At 35.8% G+C, this 13,005-nt stretch overlaps 1 protein-coding gene across 2 annotated transcripts in view; it reads right to left on the bottom strand.

The window, feature by feature from the left end:
* The window catches only part of CSMD1 (CUB and Sushi multiple domains 1), a 2,006,418-nt gene that overhangs the window by 881,427 nt on the left and 1,111,986 nt on the right, over positions 1-13,005 (bottom strand). The window lies entirely within an intron of this gene.

Genomic DNA, 13,005 nt, shown 5'->3' with positions numbered 1-13,005 from the left:
GACGTATGGGTTTACTTCTGTGCTTTCTATTCTGTTCCATAGATCTAAGTCAACTTTTTTTTAATAATACCATACTATTTTTATTACTATAGCTTTGTAATATAGTTTGAAATCAGGAGGGATGATGACTCCAACTTTGTTCTTAAGATTGCTTTGACTTTTCAGGATCTTTTGAACTTTCATACAAATTTTAGGATTGTTTATTTCTGTGAAAAATGCTATTGGAATTTTGATGGGAATTGCATTGAATCTGTAGAATGCTTTGGGTAGTATGGACTCTATAATAGTATTCTTCCAATCCATGCACAGATCTTTCTGTTTGTGTCTTCTTCAGTTTCTTTCATTGGTGTCTTAGGTTTGAACGTGCAGGTTTTTCATCTCCTTGGTGAAATCTATTACTGGGCGTTTTATTATTTTGTTTGCAATTGCAAATTGGATTGTTTTCTTTCTCTTTCTGATAATTTGTTCTTAGTGTATAAAAATGCAACAAATTTCTTTTTGCAACAGGTTTTCTTTCTGTATTAGTTTTGTATCCTGCAACTTCACTGAATTCATTTATTCTGTTTCCTGGTGAAGTCTTTAGGGTTTTCTATAATAATATGTAACCTGTAAGTAGGGACATTTTTACTTTTTCCTTTCCAATTTGGATGACTTTTTTTCTTTTTCTTGTTATTTGCTCTAGCTAGAAATTCTAATACTGTGTTGGATAAAAGTGGTAAGAGTTGGCATCCTTGCCATGTTCTGCCCTTAGGAAAAATGCTTTTAGCTTTTTAGTGGCATGTATGATGTTAGCTGTGGAATTGTCATATATGGCCTTTATAATGTTGAAGTATGGTTCCATTTTGTTGAAAGTTTTTTTCATAAATGGATGTTGACTTTTGCCAAATGCTTTTTCTACACCTATTAAGATGATTCTATGAATTTTATCCTTCATCATTTTAATATAGTGGATCACATTGATTTTGTGGATGTTGAACTATGCTGCATACCTGGAATAAACACCACTTGCCCATAGTGTATGGTTCTTCTAAACAATTATTTTAAATGTTGGCATCCCTCAACACTATTTTCAAATCCTCTCATTTTCTTTCTCTATGAAGTCACAAATATGTCCATATGTTTAATGATCAGCTACAAATTCTTATAAATGAATAAACCTAGCTCAGATCTCTCCTATGAATTTTTGATCCATTAATCTGCATATTTGAAATATCCTATTCAACTTTCAAAAGCACCTTTAACCATATGTGTATACATATAATTTATATACATATATTATGCATATAATATACATATATGTATGTAATACACATATACAAATACACACATGCATATATACAAAGCTGGAGACACCATACTCCCTGATTCATATATATATATATATATATATATATATATAATATATATGTGTATTATATAGCACATACATATATAATAGCAACATATACATATTAAACACATACTAAACATGTACTGATAATATATATACGCACATATGTGTGAGTGTACATGTACGTTTAAGTACACACACAGCACATTAAATCTCAGTCTCTTGTCTGTGTACTCTTCCTCTACAAGACTTCTCCAGCTCAGAGAATGGCATCACCCTCTATCTCACAGTGGAAATTTCCCTCACATTTCCATTTCCATTTTGTATTAACATATCTTCTGTTGGTCTACTTCTTTATCTATCTCCTAGTCCAGACTATCAGATTGTCACATCTGGTTTATTACGATAGTCATTTGAAACATTCCAAATACACAATCTCTATCCCCCGCCCCCAGATTACTCACTTTGCCACTAAACAAATCCTTCCAAACGTAATTGCACCTTGCTCCCATCCTGCCTGTATGAAATTGCTTTCCATTGTGGCTAACATACAGGCAACAACTACTAGCAGGACCAACCAGCTATGCTGTACACCAAGATGTCTTCAATTTGGGGGTTCCAGACACCCTGTCATTTCCTAACAATTACCTGGCACCTCCCACAGTTGGTCAGCTTGGCATGTCTTTCCTTCTTCCTGGAATACTTCTATCCACCTCATCCATGTACACGTCCATCATCTTTCACATCAGCTCAACCACGGGTCAATCCTACAGCCTTATTACCTCCCCCCTGTAGCATTGTTCACAAGTGCAGTTGCAATGTATTTACAAAATTCTTTCATTAATATTCTTTTTTCTCATAAGATGTGAGTAGCAAAGGAAGAGAAGTCATATCTGGTTTTGGCTTTACTATATATCATCAGATATTAGCCCAAGGACATGTTTACTATAGTGGTTCAATAGGGTTTTTGTTGTTGTTGTTGAAGTACAACTAACATATAATGTGATATTAGTTTCAGGTGTACAACATAGTGATTGAACAATTCTGTACGTTACTCAGTGCTCACCATGATAAGTGTAGTCACCATTTGTCACCAATGCTATTACGATGTTCGTGGCAATATTCCCTATGTTGTATTTTTCATCTCCATGACTTATTTTATAACTGGAAGTTACCTTGTAATCCTCTTTATTTTACCCATCCTTCCACCCGCCTCTCATCTGGCAAACACTAGTTTGTCCTCTGTACTTAAGAGTCTGGTTTGTTTGTTCATTTGTTTTGTTTTTTAGATTCCACATATGAGTGAAATCATATGGTATTTATCTTTCTCTGACTTATCTCACTTAGCATAATATACTCGAGGTCTTATTTTTTCAATAAGTGAATGAAAAAATAATGCCTATTTAAGATTTTAGCTTTAGAAATATTTGACAACCACTTGTCTGTTCTGTTTCTATGAGTTTGACATTTTTAGATTTCACATATATGTGAGATCATACAGTATCTGTCTTTCTCTGACTTAATTTCACTTAGCATAATGCCCTCAGGATCTGCCCATGTTGTCACAGACGTCATGCTTTCCTTTTTTATGGCTGAAGACAGATTAGTTGTTGACAGAGGCAAGGGGTTGGGGGTGATGGCGAGAGGTAAAGGTGGTTGAAAAGTTTTTTAAAAAGCCTTCCAATTATAAGACAATAAGTTCTGGGGATCTAATGTATAGCCTGGTGACTATAGTTACCAATACTATATTGTATACTTGAAATTTGCTAAGAGAAATCTTAAAATTTCTCATCACAAGAAAAAACAAATTTATATCCATGTGAGGTGATGGATGCTGACTTATTGTGGTAATCATTTGGCAATATATGCAAATACCATCAAATCCCTATATTGTGCACCTTAAACTAATACATTATATGCTGATTATAGCTCAGTAAACCTGAGGGAAAATATTTGAGTGCTCCACAAAATCTCTCACAAAATAGTATTAATAAATATAAAAAGCAAATAATTCAAGATTATGTCATGTGTTTAAGATGATTCAAGCTGACCTGTATGGGCTGATTCTTCATAAACTTGGTCAGTTCAGCATCATGGACTCTCTTCCAACTCACATTCCTGCTTGTGCACCATAGGACGGACAGCCACGGCATCGGCTATAAACCTCACATTGTATCCCTCATGGTCTTGTAACATGCATGAAAATGTTGATGTTTTTCAAAGAATAAATAAGCACGGATTCGTGTGAATGTTAAAATACTGCTGTTCCCCAGGATAGCTGAACATCACCTAGATGTGAGAGGTCACCCAAACATCTAAGAAAGTTTCTAAAGAATGCCAAGGTGATAGCCACAGAGGCCACACTCCCCCACTTAAACGCTAACAGTGGTTATTACACCAGCAGGATGCAGATTGTTATGGGCTGAATTGTTCCTCCGCAATAATCCCCATGTTGGAATCCTAACCCTCAATACCTTCAAATGTGACCAGATTTGGGGATAGTCTTGAAAGAGATAACTAAGTTAAAATGAGGTTTTTGGAGGGTGGGTCCTATCCGATTTGACTAGTACCCTTTTAAGAAAATAAAAGAAACAACTAATCCAGGAAGGCCTAAGGGGAAGACGAATCCCAGAGAGAGGCCTCAAGGGATTCCAACTTTGCGGGCACCTAAGTCCCTGTCTTCCAGAACTACTAGAAAATACATTCCTGTTATTTAAGCCACCCCATTATTTGCGAAGGCATCTCTAATGAACTAATACACGTAGCAGTAAGACTTATGCTGCTATGGCTGCATATAGCATCAACCGATATCACAATTCCAGGAACCTGAGGCCCAGGGTAAGTTTGGAACGCACAACATTGACCCTTTATTTTGTTAGGTAGTCATTTGATTTATTTGCTCTTCAAGTGCATGATTGTATTATATATATTTTTTCACTCCCAGTATCTAACACATGACCCCAGAACACTGTAGACTATTGACTTAAAAAAGTTTTCCTTTCATAATCAGTAGAGACTTGTCTCTGAATGAAATTACATCTGGAAGTTCAATTAAAAAAAAAAAAATCAAAGCTAAGCTGGTCTGTTCGAAGCAGGGGTGACATAAACCTATACTGTGTTGTGTTAGGATTCTCCAGAGAAGCTGTCAACAGGATGGGTGTTATGTGTATAGAAAATGCTTAATTTTAAGGAATTGGCTTACATGATTGTGGAGGCTTGGTAAGAAATCTTCAGAGTAGGCCAGCTGGCTGGATACACAGAGAAAAAAATACACATTGGGGTGGGGGGTGGGCAAGGACAAGAACTGTTGATAGAAACACTATCAAAATATTAATAAATACCTGAGTATCCCTGGCCTGGTATATAAATTTGAAAAATTGTATACCCATCTGTGCATTTTCTAAGAGGCAGAAAAACAGCTAGTTCTCTTGTGGGACTAGAATTCCCTAAACTGATGGTGAAGGGAGCACCATTTTGTTTTGTTTTGCTTGAGAAGGATGCAATCAGAGAGCGAAGACAAAGCGGATAAGTGGGAGAACTCCATCTAGGATTTTAAGGAGAGGGGCAGGTGCTTTAAGCACACATTATTCTTTTCCTCAAGAAAAGGCATCCCCGTGCCTATATATGAAAGTATTTTCTCACAATCCATAGAAAATTCCACAAATCCTAGACTTTCTATTAAGACTTTTAAACTACCTTGTCAATCATTTCAAGCATCATTATTTGTAACGGTATCTCAGGGTGGGGGGGGCACTATGTTGTTTTTAAAATTTTTATATGTCCTCAGGACCTCAAATCTTGCTTCTGCCATTTGGCATTATATCCCAGGGGTGCATCTCTGCTCTTAGAAACACATGCCAGCTGGGACAGAGATAGTCATTTGAGATCAAAGTTCATGCTACTTCAATATGTCTCTGACCCTGCAGTGGCTGAATATAGCTCTAGCCTGGGGCTCAGATGTAGAAATGAGTGCTGGCTGCAATCTCATTTTCTGCTATTACAAAGATTCATCTGTATGTCGAAAGGATATTTCTAAGGGTTAAGTAAGTTTTATCTATGCACTTCTATTCTGGAATAACTGGCCAATGTTTTCTTTGACCATAAACCATGGAACTGATGTAAGGGAATTGTATCCTTCATGGCCATATTTTTAATATATACATATAATAAGAATGAGAATCTGCTAAGTGCTAGCTATTTTCCTATCTGTCCATGTTAAACATCCAAAGACCTAAATTAACCCAACCTGGCCCTGAGAAAGGAGTTACTTCATTTAAAATAACTGATGAAGGACTGGGCATCAGTTTCGTTTTCTCTTACAGAACATTTTATTCATGACAACATCGGTATACTAACATTGAAGTAGGGCAGTATCTCATGAATGAGAACCTCAAAGCACCACTTTAACCAAATTATATAAAATGGCCAATATGTAAATATTAGAACCTTCAATTTTTTATGGGACTATTTAAAAGGTAATAAGAATCAAAATTCCCAGATTTCAGAGTTAAGAAAATACATTTTACCACTGTTTTGTTGTGTTTGTTTTGCACAAATTTCACTCCTTCCTGACAGCTTTTAATCTGCTTATTTCTAAATTGTAATTGTAACTGAACCAAGGTTTTTGTGGGATATCACTTGTCTCATGCAGTGAGTGTGTAATTGGGTTTAGGTTAAATACCACTTAGTTCAGTACATATGAATTACTGTTCTAAGACCTAGCTCTGGTCTTTCTGAATCATTCCTGAGAAGTTCTTTCCCCAAGGAGGGGATGGAGCTTAAAATTATATACAAATCACCAATGTACTGTACAATGCCCCTGTCATCTAATTCAGAGATTGGAGGTTGCTGCTTTGGAGAAACTGTATGTCCCCTGGGAAAATATCTTTGCATTCAGGTTTTGGGAATTCCCACAAGGATCTGGATGCACTCCTACACATCTTCCTAAGGTGAAACCCCCAAACTGGCAAGCAGGTTTTGTAACTACATGGGGAGGATGATTAGAAAGAATCCTAGGAGTTCAATGGATAACAATACCTGAATTCAATATAGCACAAAAAAGGTATAAGCATGTCATTTCCAACTAAACTCTTTCTTAAAGTTTGGTGGTCAAAGAAGAAATCTTATGGCTTCTGAACCATTTTGTTCTCCCTTTTAAGGAAGCTTTCTTTCCACATCTACCAAGGAGATACAAACATGGCCACATTATTTTAGCTATCCACTCATTGCCAGCGCCACAAGACTGGACAAGAGCCGACTACAACATGGCTGGTTCCTGTTCAAAGTTTTCCCGCAACACTGTATGGTAAAGGAGAAAATTATTGTCCAAAACTCTATCAACTTGATGAGAAACAACTGTCACCACTGAGAGAACATAAAAATGCTTATTCATTGAAAGTCATTCTAGATATGAAGATGGAAAAGGTTTTGTTATAGTACAAACATAAGATACCATTTAGAAAAAAATTATAATGTCATAATTATGTTATAAAATATAAAATAATTATAACAAAGAGTTGAACATAAGTTATTTTCAGTGTTGATGAAATGTTCTATATAAAATTGCCCAGATGATTAGAACAGTACTTTTATAGAGAGAAATCAGAAATAAATACAAATTGGTGTTGTAATGGCACAGTGCAAATATTAATGACATATAAAAATCTGGAAAACACAAGAACATCTTGATTAACATTTTCTGATAAATTACTGTGATTATGTACTTTCCTAAGAAACTTAAAGAAATTTACCATTGGATCCCCCCCCAGTGAAATTGCTTTTGAAGCCATCAGAAAGGTTCAAATACCATCAAACTGAAAATCCTCTCCTCACTAGCTATATTAATTTAATAACTGATACTTTAATATGAATATAAAATATTGCATGAGCTTCCCAATGATAAAAAACCACTTAGATGTATAATTCATTGAAGGAATGCTCAATTCTTATTTGTGTTACTTATGCAATATGGGTTCTCTTTTCTTCTCCAAATATAGGTTTCTATTTCCTCTGTAACAGTACAGATTGATTATTATGTTATCTTTAATGAAAGCAGGGTATTTCAAACCTGAGTCAGATAAAAATTAAAGTCAGAATCCTATTCCAGAGAGTAGAAGCCTATCAATGCTTTAGTCCCATCTTTGTTTCCTCTTGAAACACAGTCACGAATCTATGGTGTTCAAGGTCCTTCAATCTCAATTTCCTTGCAAGTACTTGAAATCTTTGACTCTTTCAAATACCCATATTGTTGTGACTGGGTTTTTTAAATTATTTTTCCCATCTTAGAATGCTTTTACTTCAGAAATATAAATAAGAAAACCTTAAGGAAAAAAGTAATACTGTGCAAGAGAAAAATATCACTAGGGATTTAGAATAAGAAAAAAATCCTGTCTCTTGTTTATTTTATTTTTTTAATTTAATTTTATCATGTCATGTTAGTCACCATACATTACATCATTAGTTTTTGATGTAGTGTTCCATGATTCATTGTTTGCATATAACACACAGTGCTCCATTCAATATGTGTCCTCTTTAATACCCATCACCAGGCTAACCCATTCCCCCACCTCCCTCCCCTCTAGAACCCTCAGTTTGTTTCTCAGAGTCCATAGTCTCTCATGGTTCATCTCCCCCTCCAATTTCCCCCCTTCATTTTTCCCTTCCTACTATCTTCTTTTCTTTTTTTTAACATACATTGTATTATTTGTTTCAGGAGTACAGGTCTGTGATTCAACAGTCTTACACAATTCACAGTGCTCACCATAGCATATACCCTCCCCAATGTCCATCACCCAGCCACCCCATCCCTCACACCCCCCACCACTTCAGCAACCCTCAGTTTGTTTCCTGAGATTAAGAATTCCTCAAATCAGTGAGATCATATGATACTTGTCTTTCTCTGATTGACAATCCTGTCTCTTATAACAATGACTTACAAATTATGAATTTCAGTTAAGGAGTACTACAAAAATGACTTAAATGTGAAAATGTAAATAAAAGAGGACAAATAACTATTTTAAAGAGGAGTTTTACAATAAACATTTTGAACGGGCACCATCATTTTGATTTTAAATTAAGAGGAAGATAATTCAGTGTGCTCAGAGAAAGGACCTCAGGCAAGGTCAGAAAGCAGAGCGTGGATTCAAATGAGGACAGCACCTTTGTCCCATTTGACTTAGCTGGCATAACTGCATTTCCATTTCCTCAAGTGACCCCAAAGTTACCACGTCCCTACCTTTACATAATACAGTTTCTACACATGATTCATTTTCGATGTTGAGATGCTGGTATCCATGACCGTACAGAGAGCAACAGAGTTAAAATCATCTATTAATGTGGGACATGGCAACACAAATTGAAGAAACCTAATTAACCCTGCCAATTCATGACAGCTGAAGTATAAAGAGTATTTTTAGTGTTTCAATATTTCCTGATTACTAAACTGTACAACTTTAATTGAAAAGATGCTATCTTAGTGAGATAGCTATCTGAAACCTCATACATAATATCTCACAGCGCATCACCTATGAGTGAACAGAGCCAGAATTGTTATAAGGTGCACTCTCAATCTGATAAGAGTAATCTGAAACCTAGTTTTTCTTTCTCAATCATAAATGCATTAGCTTTCTAAACATATTCTCTGCTAGTAGAGATTGTACTTGTCATACACACATTTTGAAGGAAATCCATAAATTGCGCAATGTAATGAAAATGGCACGATAATAAAGAAAACATTTGGGATGTTCTGCTATTGCACTGAGCACAGAGGAGGATTAAAATAACATTTTCCTCCAGTCTGTTCTTTAAAATTAACTTTTAACTACCTACATTGTATGTTTTAATAGCTTAATAACATATTTATAAGGAATCCCCTGGATCTTTTCTTATGGAATTCTAATGTGGTTTTGGTCATTGTTAGGGCAATTCCAAGAATCATTTGTCTTTATCATGAAGACAAGCTTGCAAGTGTTGTTAATAATTCCAGAAGGAGACAGATGGAGCCAACTGAATGCAACATGCTGCATCACTCCAGGGTCAGCTCCCCTGAGGAGCAGAAATAACTAACAGTATTCTCTCAAAATGTTTTTTTTTTCTTTTAACTTTTCATGGGCTTTTGTGAAAAAATGATAGTTCATCAATGCACACTCTCCAGAGAAATTGTTTTTTTTTGAATTGTGAAAGCATTTGTGAAATAATATTTAACTTCTAATTCTATATGGTTTAGATATTCAGTATTTGATGACTTTCTTCTTGATGTTCCATTACCCGGGTCTTGATCTCGTACCAAGCTCCCTTCAGAGCCAATAGGCAAAAATTCTTTGTGTGGTAATGCTGCCCATTTGTTGACTGTCCTGATATAAACTCGCCCTGGAAAGAGGTTTAGGAACAAAGAATTTTAGGGAGAAGCAGGATATAGATTTTATTAACATAGCAAACTTCAATGAAGACACTCCTCAAATTGCCATTAGGCATTCATGAAAGGAGAACTTACTAGCCCCTAATCACTTTATTTCAATTAGCATTTGTACCGGTGTGTCTGTCTATTCATCTTGAGACTACGTGCTCTGAAACAGTTATTACATTTGAATAAACCCAAAATTGAGCAGAATTGGGAGGAATTTTCAGACTCATTATCTCACTCTGATCTGAATATGAATGGCTATCCACTTTGATATTGACCATGGTAGTGAATTAAATTATTTTATATCAAAGTTTTTTTTTTAAACTCCTATTCTTCAACAGATACTTATTGAGTGCCTTCTACTTGCCAAGAAGTCTTTGAAGTATTAAGGAGGTAATAGTCTTCAAAACACTGTGATGCTCACTTGCATGGAACTCAGAACTTAGAGAAAAATACTTGTGTGAGAGAAATCATGGGAGTCCATGTATAATCACACTGAACAGAAGAAGCAGAGGCTCATAAGGTCTGATCTGGGCTCTGGAAGGCAGTAAGCTATTCTTGGGGGAAGCAGCCTCTGAGCTGAGGTTTGAAGGGCTAGTGGTTAGCTACAAGGTCTACAGAGGTGATGCTTCAGCTTGCCAAAAAGACAGGTGATCTCTTACATGATCACTGAACTCATCTGTGCTTTAACCATGTGTCATCACTGTTATAACATTTTCTTCATTATTTGACCTCAAGCCATGCTTACTCCTCTTTATTATTAGGCTTGCTGGAAGTGAAACTCTAAAACACATGGACTCAGGTAAAACCACAGAAATTGTTCTCCCTTATTTTACAATTGATAAAATGGGCACAAAAATTAAAATGATTTGTTGAAAGTCAACACAAATAGTTGTTAGCAGAGTTAGACTTGGAATATAATTATCTTGGTGAAAAGGAAAACAAAAAAAATGAGCTAAACTTTTTTTGCATAGATCATTTTCTTAAAACAAAACAAAACAAAACAGAAAACCTTAAAGTTTTCAATAGGTCTGTTTAGATAGATGTGTTCATGTCGGTGACTTCTAAATTAATTAATCTTCACAGACTAGGCAGAGCAGCTCTTTAAAAAAAAAAAATTATCCAGTGGTCAAATGAATTTTTAGAAATCATGTATTTAAGAAGCTACCACATGATCACATTCTATTAAAAATTCTGAAAAATGCTACAGAAAACTGATTTTTTAGCCCGATATTTCTTGAGCCCATTTGATCCTGCTACATGTATTTCATAGAACACCTTCAATTCTTCATTCTACACATGTTTATTCAGTAGGTATTATGTGTCAGTCACTATTCTAAATACTTGAGGTCACAGCAAGGAAAATCGTGGCAATGCTCTAAGCTCATGTAATCATACTCTAATGCAGGCTGAGGATAGACAGAACAAACAAACAAGGAGGGCAGGATGGTGACAAGGGTTTTGCAGAGCATCTGAATTCATAGCTGAGTTAGGGGTTGACCTGTCTCAGCCTGGCTGCTAGATCGATGGCCATAGAAGGCCTCTCTGAAGGGATGACATTTAGACTAAGTTCTGAGTAACAGAAAGGGCCAGGCAATGCAAAGATCATTGCAGACAGAGGACATTTCCAGAGTATAAACCCTAAAGAAATGGACTTGTCACACTTGAGAAACAGAGACCAATACAGTGAAGTCACGGGCAAGCTGGTGGCTACTGCTATGGGCCAGGGGGTTAGTGATGTGAAATGCGGTTAGAGACAAGACACAATCTCATTGGATTTTGTAGCCACGAGCAAGGCATTGGTTTTAACTTGAGATGCAATAGGGTGTGGTGTGAGAATACTTGGGAGAGAAAGTGATTCGATCCCATTTCTGTTTAATAAAGTCTTTGTGGTGAACATGGAGAAAGGGGTGCAGGAGGCCAAGAACAAAAATGGAACACCAATAAAAATACCTAGAAAAAGGTCCACAGAAAGATGATGATGGCTTGGACTAGGGTTGAGATAGAAGACATGATTGGGATGGAAGAGATACAGGAGAAATGAATAGATGTTTCATAGAGAATTGGGAAGACTTGTTATATAAGATATGAGAAGTGAGAGAAAGAAATCAGTGAAAACTCGAGTTTGGGAAACACTGATAAAGATCAAGTTCTTTGTTCATGTGATGTTTACTGATTGTTTTTATTATACCTGACATACAATATTAGTTTCAGAAGTACAACATAGTAATTCAACAGTTCTATACATTACACAGTGATGTAAACCACTGTAAACCTAGCTCCAAATATTTCCATACAAAGTTGGTACATACTAACTATATTCTCTCTGCTATACATTGCATCCTCTGTTTCATTTCATAACTGGGAGTTCATACCTTTTAATCCCCTTCCCCTACTTTGCCCATACTCCCAACCCTTTGGCAAACACCAGATTGTTCTCTGTGTATGAGTCTTTCTGTTTCGTTTTTTATTTCTATTTTTTTTTTTTTGTCCTCCAAGACAGAGGCTGTTGGCATCTGACAGTATGTTAATGCAATTTTCTCAAAACTGAATATTCTATGAAAATCTAACAGATTCTTAATTATAGATGCATTATAATTAAGTGAAAGCTGTGACAGGTGTTCCAAACTAGAAATAAACACGTTGAGAAGAGTCATGAGAACTTACATAGCATTATCATTTATTTTCCATGAGAGCAAAGGTGTCTTTTCTGGCCAGGAATGTGAAGAATTGTATTGTGGTTAAACTTGGGTTGTCTTTGTAAATGTTAAGTGACTTTCAGTTAGGACGTTCCCAGGTCTGCCATATGGGTTGTTAGCATCCAGTATAGGATGTAATTAAGTTCTTTGTGGCATAACTTTTTGCTCATTGACGTGGAATACATCACCCACAAATTCATATAGATGTCAGGTCCTGCCAAGCATGAGAATTCCTATTTGTGTAGCAATATCAAGATACTTTATTCTGATTTTAAATTGTGCTTACTGTATCATTTACTTCGAATGAGTTCTTGAGGATGGAACTCTATGAGAGCTATTGTTCTATAACATGCATGCAGGTTATTAGTGGGCCAACTTTCCCAGCTTCATATCTGCATAACTGACAACAATTTGTAGGACAGTCTTTTCATATTCAACTATTCATTATTGTATATTGGAGAAGTACGAGGATGTTGACAACATATATCCTGACAAAATTCACAACTGAGTCAATAAATTGGGTTTATCTGCCTCTCAAAAATGTTGTTATTTGAAGAGGTTTTTATAGAAAGATT

This window comes from Phoca vitulina, unplaced genomic scaffold (assembly GCF_004348235.1).
Source record: "Phoca vitulina isolate PV1807 unplaced genomic scaffold, GSC_HSeal_1.0 scaffold15, whole genome shotgun sequence".
NCBI classification, from domain to species: Eukaryota; Metazoa; Chordata; class Mammalia; order Carnivora; family Phocidae; genus Phoca; species Phoca vitulina.
This window is presented reverse-complemented; position numbering and strand designations above follow the sequence as displayed.